We start from the raw sequence: 15,129 nt of genomic DNA, 5'->3' as shown, positions 1-15,129 counted from the left end.
CATATTGTTGCAAATGGCAAGATTTCCTTCTTTTTTATGGCTAATAGTCCACTGTGTGTACCTACCACATCTTCTTTACCCATTCATCAGTTGATGGACACTTGGGCTGCTTCCATAAATTGGCTATTGTAGATAATGTTACAATAAACATAGAGATACATAATATCTTTTCAAAATAGTTCTTTTGTATTCTTTGGGTAAATACCCAGTATATTGCCTGGTAACTCTATTTTTAATTTTTTGAGGGAACCCCCCCGCCCACACACACACACTGTGTGACTGCACCAGTTTGCATTTCCACCAACAGCGCATGACTGTTCTTTTTTCTCCACTTTCTGGCCAACATTTGTTGTTTCTTGTGTTTTTGATTTTAGCCATGCTGGCAGGTGTGAGGTGAAATGTCATTGTAGTTTTGATATGCATTTTCCTGGTGATGAGGAATGTTGAGCATCTTTTCATGTGTCCGTTGGCCATCTGTATATCTTCTTTGGAGAAATGTCTGTTCATATCTTCTGCCAATTTTTAATTGGATTATTCGTTTTTGGGGGGGTTGAGTTGCATAACTTCTTTATATATTTTGCATATTAACAATCCCATTTTGTTTTAAAAGGATGTTTAGTGTTCTTCCTCAGGAATTAATTATAATCTCAAATACTAGTCAATCCCAGGAAGTGCTTCTATGACTCTAACTCACATCTCATCTACTCTAGGACTCCTAGTTTTAGTCTACTTAGCCTGCAGTCCATCTCTTTCTATTTATCCTTGTTAGACATACAAATAAATACATACATACATACATACGTACATACCAGTAATGATCTCCTGAAGAATGAAAATAAAATACATCCTCATTAATTTTAATTCTGTTAACCTTTTGCCATAAGTCTGATTTCCCTATGCCCTGGTTATTTTTATTTTTCATTTTTACCCTTCCTGTGCTCTTCTGCAGTTGAAGAGCAAAGAGCTGGGCACGGTGTCCTCAACAAGGATTTCATCATTGTTTCATTTATCTATTCCGTAAATATTTGCAGAGCACTTGCAGTGTACTGACCACTGTGCCTGAAGCCGGACATAAACAAATGAATGAGACCAAGTCTCTGCCCTTATGCTCTTTACACTCAAGCAGGAGAGGTAGACAAATGAGGTGTCAAGTGGCTCAGTTGGGTGGCTCAGTTGGTTAAGCATCCGACTCTTGGTTTTGGCTTAGGTGATGATCTCACGGGTCTGTGAGTTCAAGCCCCACATCAGGCTCCGTGCTGACAGTGCAGAGCCTACTTGGGATTCTTTCTCTCTCTCGTGCGGTCTCGCTCTCTCGCTCTGTGCCCCTCCCCCACTCATGCTCATGTGCTTGCTCTCTAAATAAATTTTGAAAAGAAAAAAAGAAAGAAATATGATACTGCTCTGTTTTGAAGAAATTGGAACAGGGCAATGAGCTAGCAGGTGACTGAGTTCAGAAAAGGGACATTAGAATGGGATGATTAGGGAAGGCCTCTCTAATGAAGTCAGTTGAGTTGAGACTTGGATGATCAGAAGTTGGGCATGCAGAGAGTTTAGAGAAGAGTGTCCCAGGCTAGTGAATGGCCATGGTACAGGTCGTGAAGTGGGAACTAGCCCAGGGTGTTTGAGGAACAGAAAGAAAGTTGTATATGTCTAAAATCTGGTGATAGTCTGCAGGATGTTGGGAGAAGGTGTGGCTATAAATGAGGGCAGAGAGGAGGCAGCAGCCAGGAAACACAGGCCTTGGTAGTATGGAATTTATTCTAAGAAGCCATTGGAGGGTTTCAGTCAGCGAATGAAATAACTTGGTATGTATTGTTGAAAGATCACTGTAGCCACTATAAAAATTGACTATAAAGGGGACAGGAAGTTAGGCAGGCAAGGAAAAGCAAATACTGAAAACCGGGAAGGAGCTGCCAGGGAGGCAAGAGGGAAAAAAGAGAATCTTCATGGAAGCCTAAAGAAGACAGTCTTTCAGTAAGGGCAGAGGGGAAAGGGAAGTGGGTAGGGATGCTACCCAAGGCGGGTAGGAACAGGAAATTGACTAATGGATCTAGCAAGATGGAGCTTATTGGTGACCTTGCTAAGAACCAATTCAGTGGAGTCATGGGAGGAGAGAATGGAGGGGGAGGTAATAGGGATAGCAGGCAACACAAGATGAGAGGCATATCACTGGGAAGAGAAGCAGAGGAGTGGCCAAGAGGCTGGAAGGGCACTAAAGGTCAAGGGAGGATGACATTATTGTATGTGAATTGAATGATTCTGCAGGAAGGGAGGATTTGACCATGCAAGAGAGTGGATCTTTGTAGGGAGGGGCCAAGTGAAAGAAGGACTGGGACCTCGAACTCAAGTGGAAGTTTGGCTTTAGATATGGATGAGGTTCCATCTTCCCTTATAACAGAAGGCGAGGCAGGGTGCATGTAGAATGGATATATACTGAATATATACGGGTAGATTGAAAGAAACAAAAATGGAAGAATTTCCTTCATGTTCACAATCCTTGTGTTTTGCTGCATCTTTCTGGTATGTTATGGCCCTCTAGATTTTTGTGTGTGTGCTGTTGTGCTGATTTATTTGTGCAATATATTTTTTTCTCCTTCTGCAGGCCATGTATCTTACATACAGATCTGTTTACATGTCTGTTTTTCCCACTAAACTGGCATCTCTTCAACAAGAGTGGGTATCTTTGTATCTCCAGACACTGCTCACTGTTTGGCAAGAACTGAGTTGAAGGAATGACAGCTACATCAGTACAAAGGACTCATGTAACAGCTACACAAACATGCAGTAGGAAGGAAAGTAATTCAGGAGCATGAATAAAATTCAGTGCTTATATTACTTAGGAGAATTAATCTTTTTAAAATTGAATAAATTGTTACTAGTTACCAGAACTGGGGAGTAGTTAAGGCTAAAAAAGGAACCACCTCACCATCGCCTGGAAGGAGGTGGAATTTTAGCAGCCCCTTTGGGTAGGGACGAGTTAGTATCTGGCATGCTATGGTGGAAAACACATGGGGAAAACATAGATTCAGAAGAAAGTGACACTTAACTGTATATGGGGAAAAGCAAATCCCAGTATGGTCAGCTTGTTTGAGGGGATCTCAGATTAGCAGGGAGGTTGTGTGCTAAGAACAAGATTAAATGCTAAAGAGAAATGGCCCATGCAGATTTGTGCCAAAATGAGTGAGAACAACTTTATAGAAAATTTCAGTTTAGGGTGCTCAGTTGGTTAATCGTCTCGACTTCGCCTCAGGTTATGATCTTGTGGTGTGTGGGTTCAAACTCTGCATCAGGCTATCTTCTGTCAGTGCAGAGCCCGCTTTGGAGCCTCTGTCCCCTCTCTCTCTGTCCCTCCCCCCACTCTCTCTCTCAAAAATAAACAAACATGAAAATAAAAAAAAGAAAGGTTCAGTTTAGCATGCAAAGCTCATTCCCAAATGCTTTCTACTTGGACTGGGAAAAAAACCACAGCAAAACAAAATAGTTAACTTTCCCCTTCAACATTATACAGCACATCCTCAATGAAACATGACTTTCTGAGTTACAAGCTGCCCCTGGCAAAGAGACTGGTTGTAAGAGCATAATCCAACGCAGCCCTGAAATTAATGTTCCATGGGCACTCCAGATTTGTGTGACGTACTGTAAGTTATATCTAACCCAACTGTTCTTTAAGCCGGCTGCATTAAGTATCATGAAATGAGTTGCCCTGAAAGGAACCATCTGAATAAAGAAGCTTTTACTCCTTTATAACTCCTTCTTGTGTGACCCCAGGTCACTGCTGTTGATATTGGGAGCTTCCTCTCCCACTTTTCACTCTCTTGCCTTTAATGGATGGGAGGTCTCCACACCAGGCTTTCTTTCTCTTTTTGGCTGCCAGATGCTAGCAAGTGGTGCTGCCATCCCCCTTGTCGCTGAAAGAGGCAGGCACTGGCCTCTCCATCATGTCTCTCCTCTTCCCAGCGGCCTGCGGGGTACCAGCTGAAGAAAGGTCACAGTCAGAGCTGCCCACCCCACAAGAGCTCATTTTCTCCAGACTTATGAAAATGCCGTCTTCATCTTTCCCCTGGACTTTTACTTTTCAAAACACTTTTCCGACGTGTGGCCTCATTTTATTTCACATTAAACTGACAGCGTAACATCTCACCAGGTTATCAGCTGGGAATACAATTCTTCCCTCACTGTGCTGTGCCATCTTGCCAGTTCTGTCTTCGTTACTCAGCTCTCATTCAGAAAGGAATTAATTTGAGTTACATGATGCCGTGGTTGTCTCCTTAAAGAAAGCTAGATTTTTGTACACCTTGGGAAAGTATCTATCTGTGAATGTACTTGAATCTTCTAGATTACACGCCATTCCTCTTTTCTTTCCCTTTCACATCATCGCGAGGTCCCCTCAAATTAGAGCTAAATCTTCCTATTTCTCTCTCCCTACTCAATGGGATTTTACTCAAGGGGCCCATGGTTTCTGTCTTTCATTTCCTTTTGCCTTAGAGAAGTTGATACAAGTAGAAAGGCATTTTCTAAACGTAAGGCTACTGCCATAAAAGAAGAGAATTTTTACTCTGCTGCAGGTGCCCAGGTGTTAGCTTCCCCAGGAGGATTTTGAACAAGCTTGGATTTGGAAATAAAAATTCTTGACCCAGGGTGTGTTGATTGAGCAGTAATGGCAACATCAGTGGCCTGGTCACACAGATGTGGTCCAGAAAGGGATTGTTGCTTGTATGGCAGTGATTCAAGCTTGGACCTGGATTTTAAATGTTGGAAAGTTTTGAAGAAATGGGATTGTTTTCTTCCAAAGATTTGAATAACTTTGCCATTGTGTTGTTAACGTAATCACTGCCTCACATTTGTCTTGTAGCCAATTTATGGTTTTACTAACATGAAGGACAGTATTCTTTTTATGTTTGTCCTTTCTGTCTTTCACCAGGTAGGTACACTGTGAATTATCATATAAATAATTTGGACGGTCAGTACTGGGCTAACCAGGGTTTAAGTGACACTGAGAGTGGGAAGCTGGGTGGGACAGGGGTAGGGACCGAATGAGTTGTGTGTCTGAACTCTGATCACTTTGATGGGTTTCATGTTGGACCCCTGTTAGCTTCTACTCACCCTTCATGGCATAGTTAGAAACTATCTTACAGCCAGAACAAAGTCAGGGAAATCTCTACTCTTGCAGTTTAGGTCGTGTGCTTGTGGTTTCCATCTGTAACAACATAGTGTAGAGAGAACTTTTCAAGCTTTTTGAGAACTCCTGAGACTCTTATTTTGTCTTCGCTTGCAACCAAGATAATTGAAGCTTTGTCAGTCTATTTCAGGGGCACATCCTCAGGTAGAATGTGATACTATTTGGGATGTTTAGATGGGCCAAAGGGAATGCAACTTGTAGCTCTTCCTGGAGCTATAATGCTGGTCCTGTGTATGATGAAAACGAAATGGAAGTTTTAGCCCACAAGACATACTAAGGCAACTTAGTCATTATACAGTAGCAGCCTCTCTCGTAATTTCCAAAGTCTCCTCGGATTTTTAGTCTGGTGATCATTCATTCCCTTCTTCAAAGAAAAAAAGGATTCCTCGGCCCTTCACTGCAGTTGCTGAAATGGATTCACACAAAGTTTGAAGGTGAGTGAAGTAGGTGAGAGCCCATCCAGGAGCCAAGAACCCCCATTTCTTCCCTTTCTTAGTCTTCTGCATTGTCTGTCTGTCCACATTTCCTCTCAGCGAAGACAGAGTCAAATTCAGTGATGCAGAATGGAAAGAGAGTGGTTGTTCAAGAATGATGAGATCCGGCACCATCCTTATCACTGCCATGCGTGCAATTCCCACCCTACCCCACCCCCAAAACAGGAGACAGGATAGAGATAGTCAGATCATACTAATAGACCATTTACCTATATACTCATGCCCGGAGGTGCCTAAAAGGCCAGTCAGTGGAGATGTCAAATGATATATATAGGTAAATTAATGTGATATTCAAATGAGTAAAGTAGCAACAAAATATGTTAAAGATGGCAAGGCTCATGAAAGCAGAATAGTCACAAATATATAACCTTCCTTTGCACACAGCCCCTTCTCTCAAATACCTACGCACCCAAGCAGAGACTGACAGTAAACATTTTGGACCTCAGCTCCCTTCCTAGTGGAAGGGGACAGACAGGAAGCAGCATATTGATTGACCACAGGCTCTTTCCTCTTGGGCACTTGCACGTACTTTCATCTCACCTCATCCTGCACAGCACCTTGGTGCAGCACGGCCATTCTCATTTTACAGAGGAAGAGATTGGAACTCAGAGAAGTCACACCATTTTTTATAAAAGCAAAAAAAAAAAAAAAAAAATGGTGGGACCAGATTTCAAAACTAGGTCTGCCTGACTCAGTGACCTTGCGTGGATTCTTTTTCTGTGAAACCATGCTGCCTCGCTAGAAAGCTACTGACGTCTTCTCCTGATGTATTTGTAGCATCGTTGCTCTTCAGTTTAAGCCAAGTTAGTGATTCTTAAATGGCTCCAGGATAAGAGGACCTCCTGTTGAGGCTTTATGAAAAACATATCTTCCCAGTAAGTGTTGCTTTCATCTTCACTTTCTTAACTATAATCAGCATTGATTCTTTCTTATTCCCTGATAGCATTAAGTTATGATAACATTAGGGTGACCGAAAATAAAATTGGCAAATATAGATACCACTTAGGAGATCAGAATGTGAGAATTGGCAACAGTTAAAGTAGGTCTTATCTAAAAAGTATGAAGGTAAATACAAAGTACAGGTTTAAAAGCATTTCATATAAAGATAACTTTGTTTGCTAAACAAGGTTTTTTTTCAGGTGTAAAGGAAAATACAGTCTTGCTGCTGAGCATCTTATGATAAGCATGATTCTGCCCCTGGCATGTCCTATAGATGAGAGTTAGCACTTATGAAAGAAGCCATGTCTATTCAGTTGTATTCAGACTACATTTAGCATACAGTAGGTACTAAATAAAGGTTATGTTTTGGACTGAATGTTCGTCATCCTAAAATTCATACATTGAGGTCATAACCTCCCTCTCCCCCCCATGTGATGGTATTTGGGTGGGATCTTTGGAAGTAATTAGATTTAGATGAGGTTGTGATTAGTGTCCTTATAAAAAAGGGAAGAGACCAGATCTCTCACTCTCTCCCCCTCCCTCTTCCCCTCCCCCTCACCACTTGAGGACACAGTGAGAAGGTGGCCATGGGCAAGCCAGCAAGAGAGCTCTCACCAGGAACCAAATCAACTAGCACCTTGATACTGGGCTTTCCAGCCTCCGGGACTGTGAGAAATGAATGTCTTTTATTTAAGCCCCCCCCCCCCCCCCCCCCCCCCCCCGGTCGATGGTGTTTTGTTAGAGCAGTGGAGCTAAGACAGGCTCATTGAAATGAAACAGAAACTCGGTCTCTAATAAAATGTTGCCATCTTTCCACTACTTCATTTTGCTTCTGTTCCTTTCACCTCTGAATGGCTGTACTCCCCTCTAGTTTCAACTGCCATCCCCAGCGATTGAGAAAGGAAGCACAGATTAAGGCTTCTCTTTTCTTTTCCCCAACTTGTGCCTCATTTCCATTTCAGGAAAGACGTCTGTCTCTGTCGCATATCCCTGGTCCTCAGCCCTTATTAGTCATCCTCAAATCCCACCCATCCCAGGTGTCATCTCGTGTACACCTGAACAGCATTGGCAAGACCCTTCGGAGCATTGCCATCCCCTCCCTGAGTGTATTTAAAACTCAGTTAGCAAAAGTTTCTATTTAAAAGCTCCAAGGGAAAATTAGGTAGAGTAATAACATTTTCATATGATTATTTGCCATATTGGCATTGAGGCAGAGAAATCTGTTAGAAAAACTGTTTGCTCTTTTCCCATGTGTCCATACTGAATAATCTAGAGTTGGATATGCTGTCTCTATTCTGAAGCTGTCATGTGTTGTAATAACTGGTTTGACACTTATTATCTTTTTTAATGCAAAGAGGAAATTGTCAGAGTTCGCAACAGTAAAATAGATCCTTTGTTATTTGTATTATTTTCACTTGAAAGTATATTTTACTCTCTTTGCCTTGATAAAACTGAAGTTTATGCGGTAAAAGACGACGGCATGACATGAAATGCCAGAACTTGGACAGTATCAGAGCAGGATTCAAATGAATCCTTAATTGGTTATTTTTAGAACCAATGTTTATAGACAAAGCTGTCAACTGAAATCATAGCCTAACCTCATAGGATGTTGGTGCTTTATCAGAATAATTATTCATCAATGACTTTAATCCATCTTCCTGGAGTGGCTAAAAGCGTCCTTTCCCTGCTCGTTCATAAGCACATATCACACACCCTGGCTTTCTTCGGGCCTGTGTTCATGTACTGTAGGGGTGGAAGGAGGGAAGGTGTAGCCTTGCCGGTACACTGAATTATGCTCTTAATTCTGTATCCCTGGGAGGAATTTGTGATCAGGTGATTCTAGCCTTTGTATTGTGCTGCCTTGAAAACAATTTCTGAAATGCCTAGTGGTTAACCTTAAACACACTAGTTTCATTTGCTTTCAATGAACCTTTGATATTCAACAGTTAGATTAAACAGGGTGAAAAACACAATGGCAATCCCAAATTCATTTTCTCCAGCTTGTCAAATGGACATCCAAGATACGGAATGGATGTTTCCAAACTTGCTTGCCATTTTACATTCTTGGAAGAGTTGGAGGAGCTGCTGGAATTCCAGCCACAGAATGGGCCAAGGAAAAGACCACTGAATTGGAGCCATTGTGTTTCTAGGCCTGGCTCTGCCACTCTCTCTCCCAAGGACCTGAATGGAGTCTCACTTTTCTCTTTTACTGATTTCAGTGATTCAGCTAGACCCTATCTCAGGTCTCTTCTCTGCCCCAACAATCAATCAGTGATTTAAAGTGGCAAGTATGGCAGCAGCCTTTGGCCATGAAGCAACAGGAGATGATGGCTCTGGTAGACTTCCAAGAGCCAAACAGTGCCCCCAGTGTGGAGTAACTCCATTCCGAACAAGCACCAAATATTAAATGGCTGTATAGAAGGGGCTGTGTTTGGTGCTGTGGGACAGGATGAAAAAAACAAAAACATAGTCAATTTGACAGAGAAGCGAGAGCTCAACGCACAGAAAAGACATTGATGAGCCAAGGCAGCATGTGTGGTGTCAGATGACTGCTTTGTGTAGTAGAGGTTGGGAGCAGGGATTGAGGTACTCTACGGCGAACTTCTCCAGTGCTGCCATGAGCAGTATAGCATTGCAGCCCCAGAGAAGATGCTCAAACATTAGCAGAATGGCTAATGAATGAATATCACAATCTCAGTATGTAAAACTTGAATGGAAGAAGTCTATAGGTAGCCCTCATGGACTCAGAGCTGTGGAGCAGGAGCAGGCCTTGTGCAGGCAAGGGTAGAAGCAGGTCCCTGGGAAACAGAACCACAGACTTCTGAGCAAAGACTGGGAGGGCAGCCTGGGAGTTAGGCTGGAGTCTTTGCCTTTGAAATGGAAACATTACGTAGAGATTTTCTGGAAAACACCAGAAAAACATGGTAAGAAAGTAAAAATCACTCATAACTTCCTAATCCATAGATTACTACCTTAAATGTTTTTAAGTTTGTTTATTTATTTTGAGAGAGAAGAGACAGAACTCCAAGCAGGCTCTGCATGCTGTCAGTGCAAAGCCCAATGTGAGGCTCGAATTCACAGAGTGTGAGATCATGACCTGAGCTGACATCAAGAGTTGGATGTTTAACTGACTGAGCCACCCAGGCACTCCCATAGATCACTACTTTAATCTTTGATTTTCTTTTTGGTCATGTGTATGTATGTGCATTTTACAAACGAACTTCAGATCATATATGTTTTATGTTGGTTTTTTGTTTTTTTGGTTTTGGCTTTTTTTTTTTACTTAACTTCGTATTACTTTTCTCCACATTACTAAATATTCCTTGAAAACATTTTTCAGGACTGTATATTATTTCATTAGGTAGAGGTGCCATAATTTGATTGTTCCTTTATTGAAGCGCATATAGGTTATTTGCTTTGATATTGTAAATAATGCCACGATGAATATTCTTATAAGTACATTTTTTCTTGTTCTTGTGTATAAATTTTGTGATTATTTGAGATTTCAAAAAAAAATTGTACTTCTACTTTTAAATACAATTTAATGCGGCATTTGAGGAGCTCGAACTTTATATTGTAGACTTGAGATACAATCTAAATTTTTTAAATCATGATATTGATTACTAATTTGACTCTAGAAAGTAACTGTAATTGTATCTCAGAAAGAGACTGGAGGATGCCTCTACCCTGGGACAAGCAAGAGTATCATAAAAGAAGACTGTAATAACTGATGCTGATACCTATTTATTGATTCATTCATTTGTGTGAACGAGAAACTGTGCCAGACCCTGGGAATGAGGATGGCTTGGATTCGTTCAAGTCCCTGTCTGTTCTTTCTAGGACTTCTGCAGTCGTTTCTTAACTAGCTTCCCTGTCTTACACTCTTGGCTTCACTCCATTTTTGACCTAGAAGCTACAGTGTTCTTTTTAAAACAGAAATCAAGTCATGCCCATAACCCTTTAGACTTCCCATCATTCCCAGGATAAAACCCTGTGCCACAATTGTGGCCACTGTACTGCCTACTTTATTACCTCCAGCCTTCTGGCCTTTTTTCATTTTCTAAAATGTGTTGGGCTCTTTCTTACCCCAGGGTCTTCCCACATATTGCCTCTCTTCCTAGAATCTCTTCCCCAATCTTCACCTAACTAACTCATTGCTTACCTTTGAGTCTCAGCTCAGCTTTCACCAGCTCAGAAAATCTTTTTGACTACCTCTGCCCCTTATCTTAATTAAGCCCTCTCATGGAACTCAGTCTTAAAGCACTTATCACAATTTGTAATGATGCTTTTGTGTATTTAATGTGAGTCCTCTGCTAGACCCTAAGCCCAGTGAGAGCAGGGACCATGATTGTCTTGCTCACTTTGGCCCAGTGTCTGTAACTGTCCTTGTCATATGATGGAGGTGAAAGAATAAATGAAAGGTGAATAGAATAGTCATAGGCCCAGTCTTCTTAGAGTTTATAATCTTAATGAGCTTCCATATTGTCTCTGAGAGGAAGAGAAGAGGAAGAATCAGAAACGGTGAATGAGGACTTGAATTTAGATTGTTGGTAGGATGCAAATGTCATTAACAGAAATGGTTAGGCTTAGTTAAATTAGGAGAGAAATGATGAACCCAATTTTTGGCACATTGAATTTAAGGATGAATGGGGGATAAGTGGAATAATCCATTGGAAAAATCCAGCATTTCAACACCAATCTCTTGCCTTAATGAAACAAAGCCTTAACCCGAGATTACTGTTCATTTTTTATTTGGAGATGTTACTCATGAACCAGAGAACTTTATTTATTTATTTATTTATTTATTTATTTATTTATTTATTTATTTTCCAATTGAGGCCCTGCAGTTTGCTTTTTTTTTTTTTTTAAGAATATTACATTTATCCTTCTAAATGGCAGGTGAGGAAATAGAAAGAATAAAGCCATCATTTTAGTCTCCCTTGAAGACATGGCATTCTGCCATCTCAATTACAGAAGCCTTGACACCTCCTTGTTCTGTGTGGAGAAGAAAAATAAGTTGGAACTTTCCCCCTCCTTCCCTATCCCAGCCACTGCCATCGACTCCTACTTCAATTATTTTGGAAAAATATCTCAATTACAAATTTGGGGAACTTCCATAGTGTTTTCATATACTTGCTGGGATCTAATCATAGTATCAGGCTTATAATGTTAAAATTTGAATGTAGTGTTTAAAGTCTTGATATTTTGCAGAATTGCAAACATAAATTTAAATTGGAAGCTGATTTTCTCCAAGAAGTAATAGAAATATTCTTTGCTCTCTGAAATGTGAGTAATGCAAGAATGGACTTGATTATGACTTGAGCAGGATTATGGATCTTAGAAAGCCAAACCTAGATATGAGCTCATCTGTTCACATTATAGACCTAGCATATTTTTAGAAAATGAATAAAAATATAAACCAAAAAGCCCATCTCACATGGGTGCCTTTGGCCTTGGATCTCTAGAAGTCATCGAATTTATCCCTGGACTGGTTGGTGGTTTTTCACTTGTTTTCAGGATTGAGACTACCTTTGGGATAGTAGTCAGGCACAATCTGTAGGTCACAACGTGATTTTTTTTTTTAAGTTACTTACGAGTCTAAGGCGTTGTCTTTTGCTGCTTGGGCACCTTTCTGTGACAGTGCCCAGCTCTCTTTTTCAGTAACCGACTCAGCCTGACACAGTTGTACTTGCTGCTTAACGCTCTGTAAAATGTTATTTAAATATTTCTAACTTATTGTTTCATGCTGGGTTTTATGGAACATAAATTTCTATTTAGGCCACTAATTTACAGTAGAAGTTTGTTACTAATATCACTGCAGGCTCCATCCATCTAAAAATATTGCTCATAACCTACGCTAAAAATATGTTATATATTTGCACTGTATGTAAACAGTGTTGTGTTTTATTAGTGTGCAGTGCTTTGTCTATGGAAATGTTGGTATTGCGGCATATATTTAGTGGGGATAGGAACTCAAGTATGGTGGAAAGTCTACAGAAAAGTGAAATCCCTGCAGGATGGGATTTATGGAATTTTCAGTGTGCTTTGCAGAAAATCTACATACAATATCTACATTCTCTACAAAGACAAAGTGGAATCTTGCAGAATGTTGTAGGAAGCTCTGTTATTTCCTGTATTATCCATCTTTCTAAGTGGTTTATCGAGGATTGAAACTGCAAATATATTCAGCTTAAAAGAGGCAATCATTATTGCCATAATGACCATGTTTTTATTTTTTAAAAAATATTTATTAAATGGACCAGAAATAATGTAAGCCCTATCTTCTTTCTGATCATGAAGAAACATAATTTCAAGGAATGGGATTTTGTTTTCTTCCTCTTAAGTGTCCTTGAGCCGGAAGAGATGATTTAGAGAATGAAAGGTTTAAGACTTTGGAAGAGTTTCTTGGGATCATTTTGAGTAACCTTCAGTGACTACGAGTTATTTAGACTGGTTAACCGAAAGTGTTCAGCTCTTGTCCTATGCTTCACTAGCAAAAACGAGGGAAAGAAAGCAGATTCATTATGATTAAATCCTAGTTACACAAGCTTGTTTCATTCCTGCCAACCTGATGGACCTGATTCCCCGGCTGAGGCAGCCCATGTGCTGACCCCATCCTCCTCGTTCTGATAACAGCATAGCTTCTGGGCATCGCCTAGTGAATGCAAAACTGGTGCATGTTGACTAGTCAGAAAGATGTTGTGTCTCAAAAACAGACTGATTTAAGTGGCCAATTAAATCACCAGAGCTGAGCTTTTATCACCTTTTAAAGGTATGTTGAGATTTGATAGCCAGGTTCTTAAATGGAAAATCTTAGAACTTATTTAATATACATTGGCTGGAAAGCAAGGCCATTGGTTCTTCCCCTAAAATAGGGATGCTGTGGTAAGAAGTTTGTCATCCTGTGTTTACATGGCTCCCCAGAGTGCCAGGAGCCGTCATCTGTGATGAAGATTTTTTACAAACAACTCTCAAAGAGTTTTAATGTAGCAAATGAATCTTGGAGAATGACTGTGTTTTTATTTTACTACTTCATTCAATGCATGTTAAAGAAGAAGTGGTGAATCACATAATTAAATGTGACTTTTTTAAATCCTTTGAGGTGGCACTTTCCAAACCGTACTTATTGGCATTTTGCTTGGCCTGTTGGACTGAAGCAGGAGGTCATCCAAAGCTCATCCCTTCTGAATTCAGACCAAGAGTAAAAGGTGCTTTATTAGCAGCGTGTTGACTCAGCATGCCTTTAGATAGCTCACATCGTCACACTGTCATCACTCTTCTTAGGCATGGACTCCACCAACTCTTCTCTTGGTGGTCATGTTTAACTTAGAATCTTAACAAATGTTCACATTAAAATGATAAAGCTTTCTCCAAAAGCTGACCACTAGATTATTAAGAAAAAATGGGATAGGATTTAAGTACCAAAGGTTTTCCAAAAAAGGCCCACTTCCTCAGTTGACAATAAAACGAGCACTCCCTAAACCAACATTTACATCCACAGACAAGGCATTTCCTGCAACTTCCTGAGCTGTAATCTATCCCATCTTCAACCTATGCTTTCATTTTCAAGACCAAGACAGACTTTGGCTACATGGAGATTCTTTGGGGAGGACCATGGCTGCCCTGCCTTCTCAACTTGGCCTCCCATCCATGCTCAAGCCTGTGCTAGGCAGGATGATAAATGTGAAAATTGGACTGCATTTCGTGGCTGGGTTCTTCACTTTGTCATTTTCTTTCCTCCCCTGGTTATTTCTTCTGTTCTTATAAAAAGGAAAACAAAGCCCATTTAACAACTGCAAAGCACACAGTCTGCAGAGGCCTTAAAGATTACTGGCAACAAAATATATTTATGTCTTTAATAAGGATTTGAAATTTACCACTCGCTAGATAAATTTTCCCTCTCTGTTCTTTCTCTCTGGAAATCCTTGGTGTTGGGTGAAACAATTTGGTCTACAGGATATTACATTAATGTCTTTTGATTTCTGAGGAAATATTTTATAGTTTTTTCTGCCAATAATAAAATTTTGAGATAATTCTAAATTCTGGCATACATGGGCAGTTTTGAATTAAACATTAAATTATTCTGTATGACTTCCAAATGTCTGAAAACTGAAAGAGCATATCACATGTAAGGAATGCAGGTGGATATGAGAGTTTATTGAAAGGGCAAAGATGTGGCTACAGAATACAGGTCATATATTTCAAGGTGAACATGGGGTTATCGCTTATAGAATCCAGATTAAAATCAGATGAAATAATTCTGTTACCTGTGTAATGGTCTTTTATCAAAGCCTGCCTTAAAAGATGAGGAGGTTACCATGCCACAAATCAGGCAGGGTATTTTAAGAGTAGGCTTTGGGATAACTCCTGGTCCCCCTTTTCCTTACCCTTTAGGTGAAATGGCCAGACAGGTCTCAGAGACTTTGTTTGGAGATGAGGGATCTGGAAGTACTGTTGAAGTCACTGTGGAGTACATTGGGCTAGGCCATCCACTGCTTTTGCCTCAGTCAGGATATT

The 15,129-nt window shown here is 40.4% G+C and overlaps 1 protein-coding gene across 2 annotated transcripts in view; it reads left to right on the top strand.

The window, feature by feature from the left end:
- BTBD9 (BTB domain containing 9) overlaps positions 1-15,129 on the top strand; it is a 414,698-nt gene that overhangs the window by 139,572 nt on the left and 259,997 nt on the right. The window lies entirely within an intron of this gene.

This window comes from Lynx canadensis, chromosome B2 (genome assembly GCF_007474595.2).
Source record: "Lynx canadensis isolate LIC74 chromosome B2, mLynCan4.pri.v2, whole genome shotgun sequence".
Classification (NCBI taxonomy): Eukaryota; Metazoa; Chordata; class Mammalia; order Carnivora; family Felidae; genus Lynx; species Lynx canadensis.
This window is presented reverse-complemented; position numbering and strand designations above follow the sequence as displayed.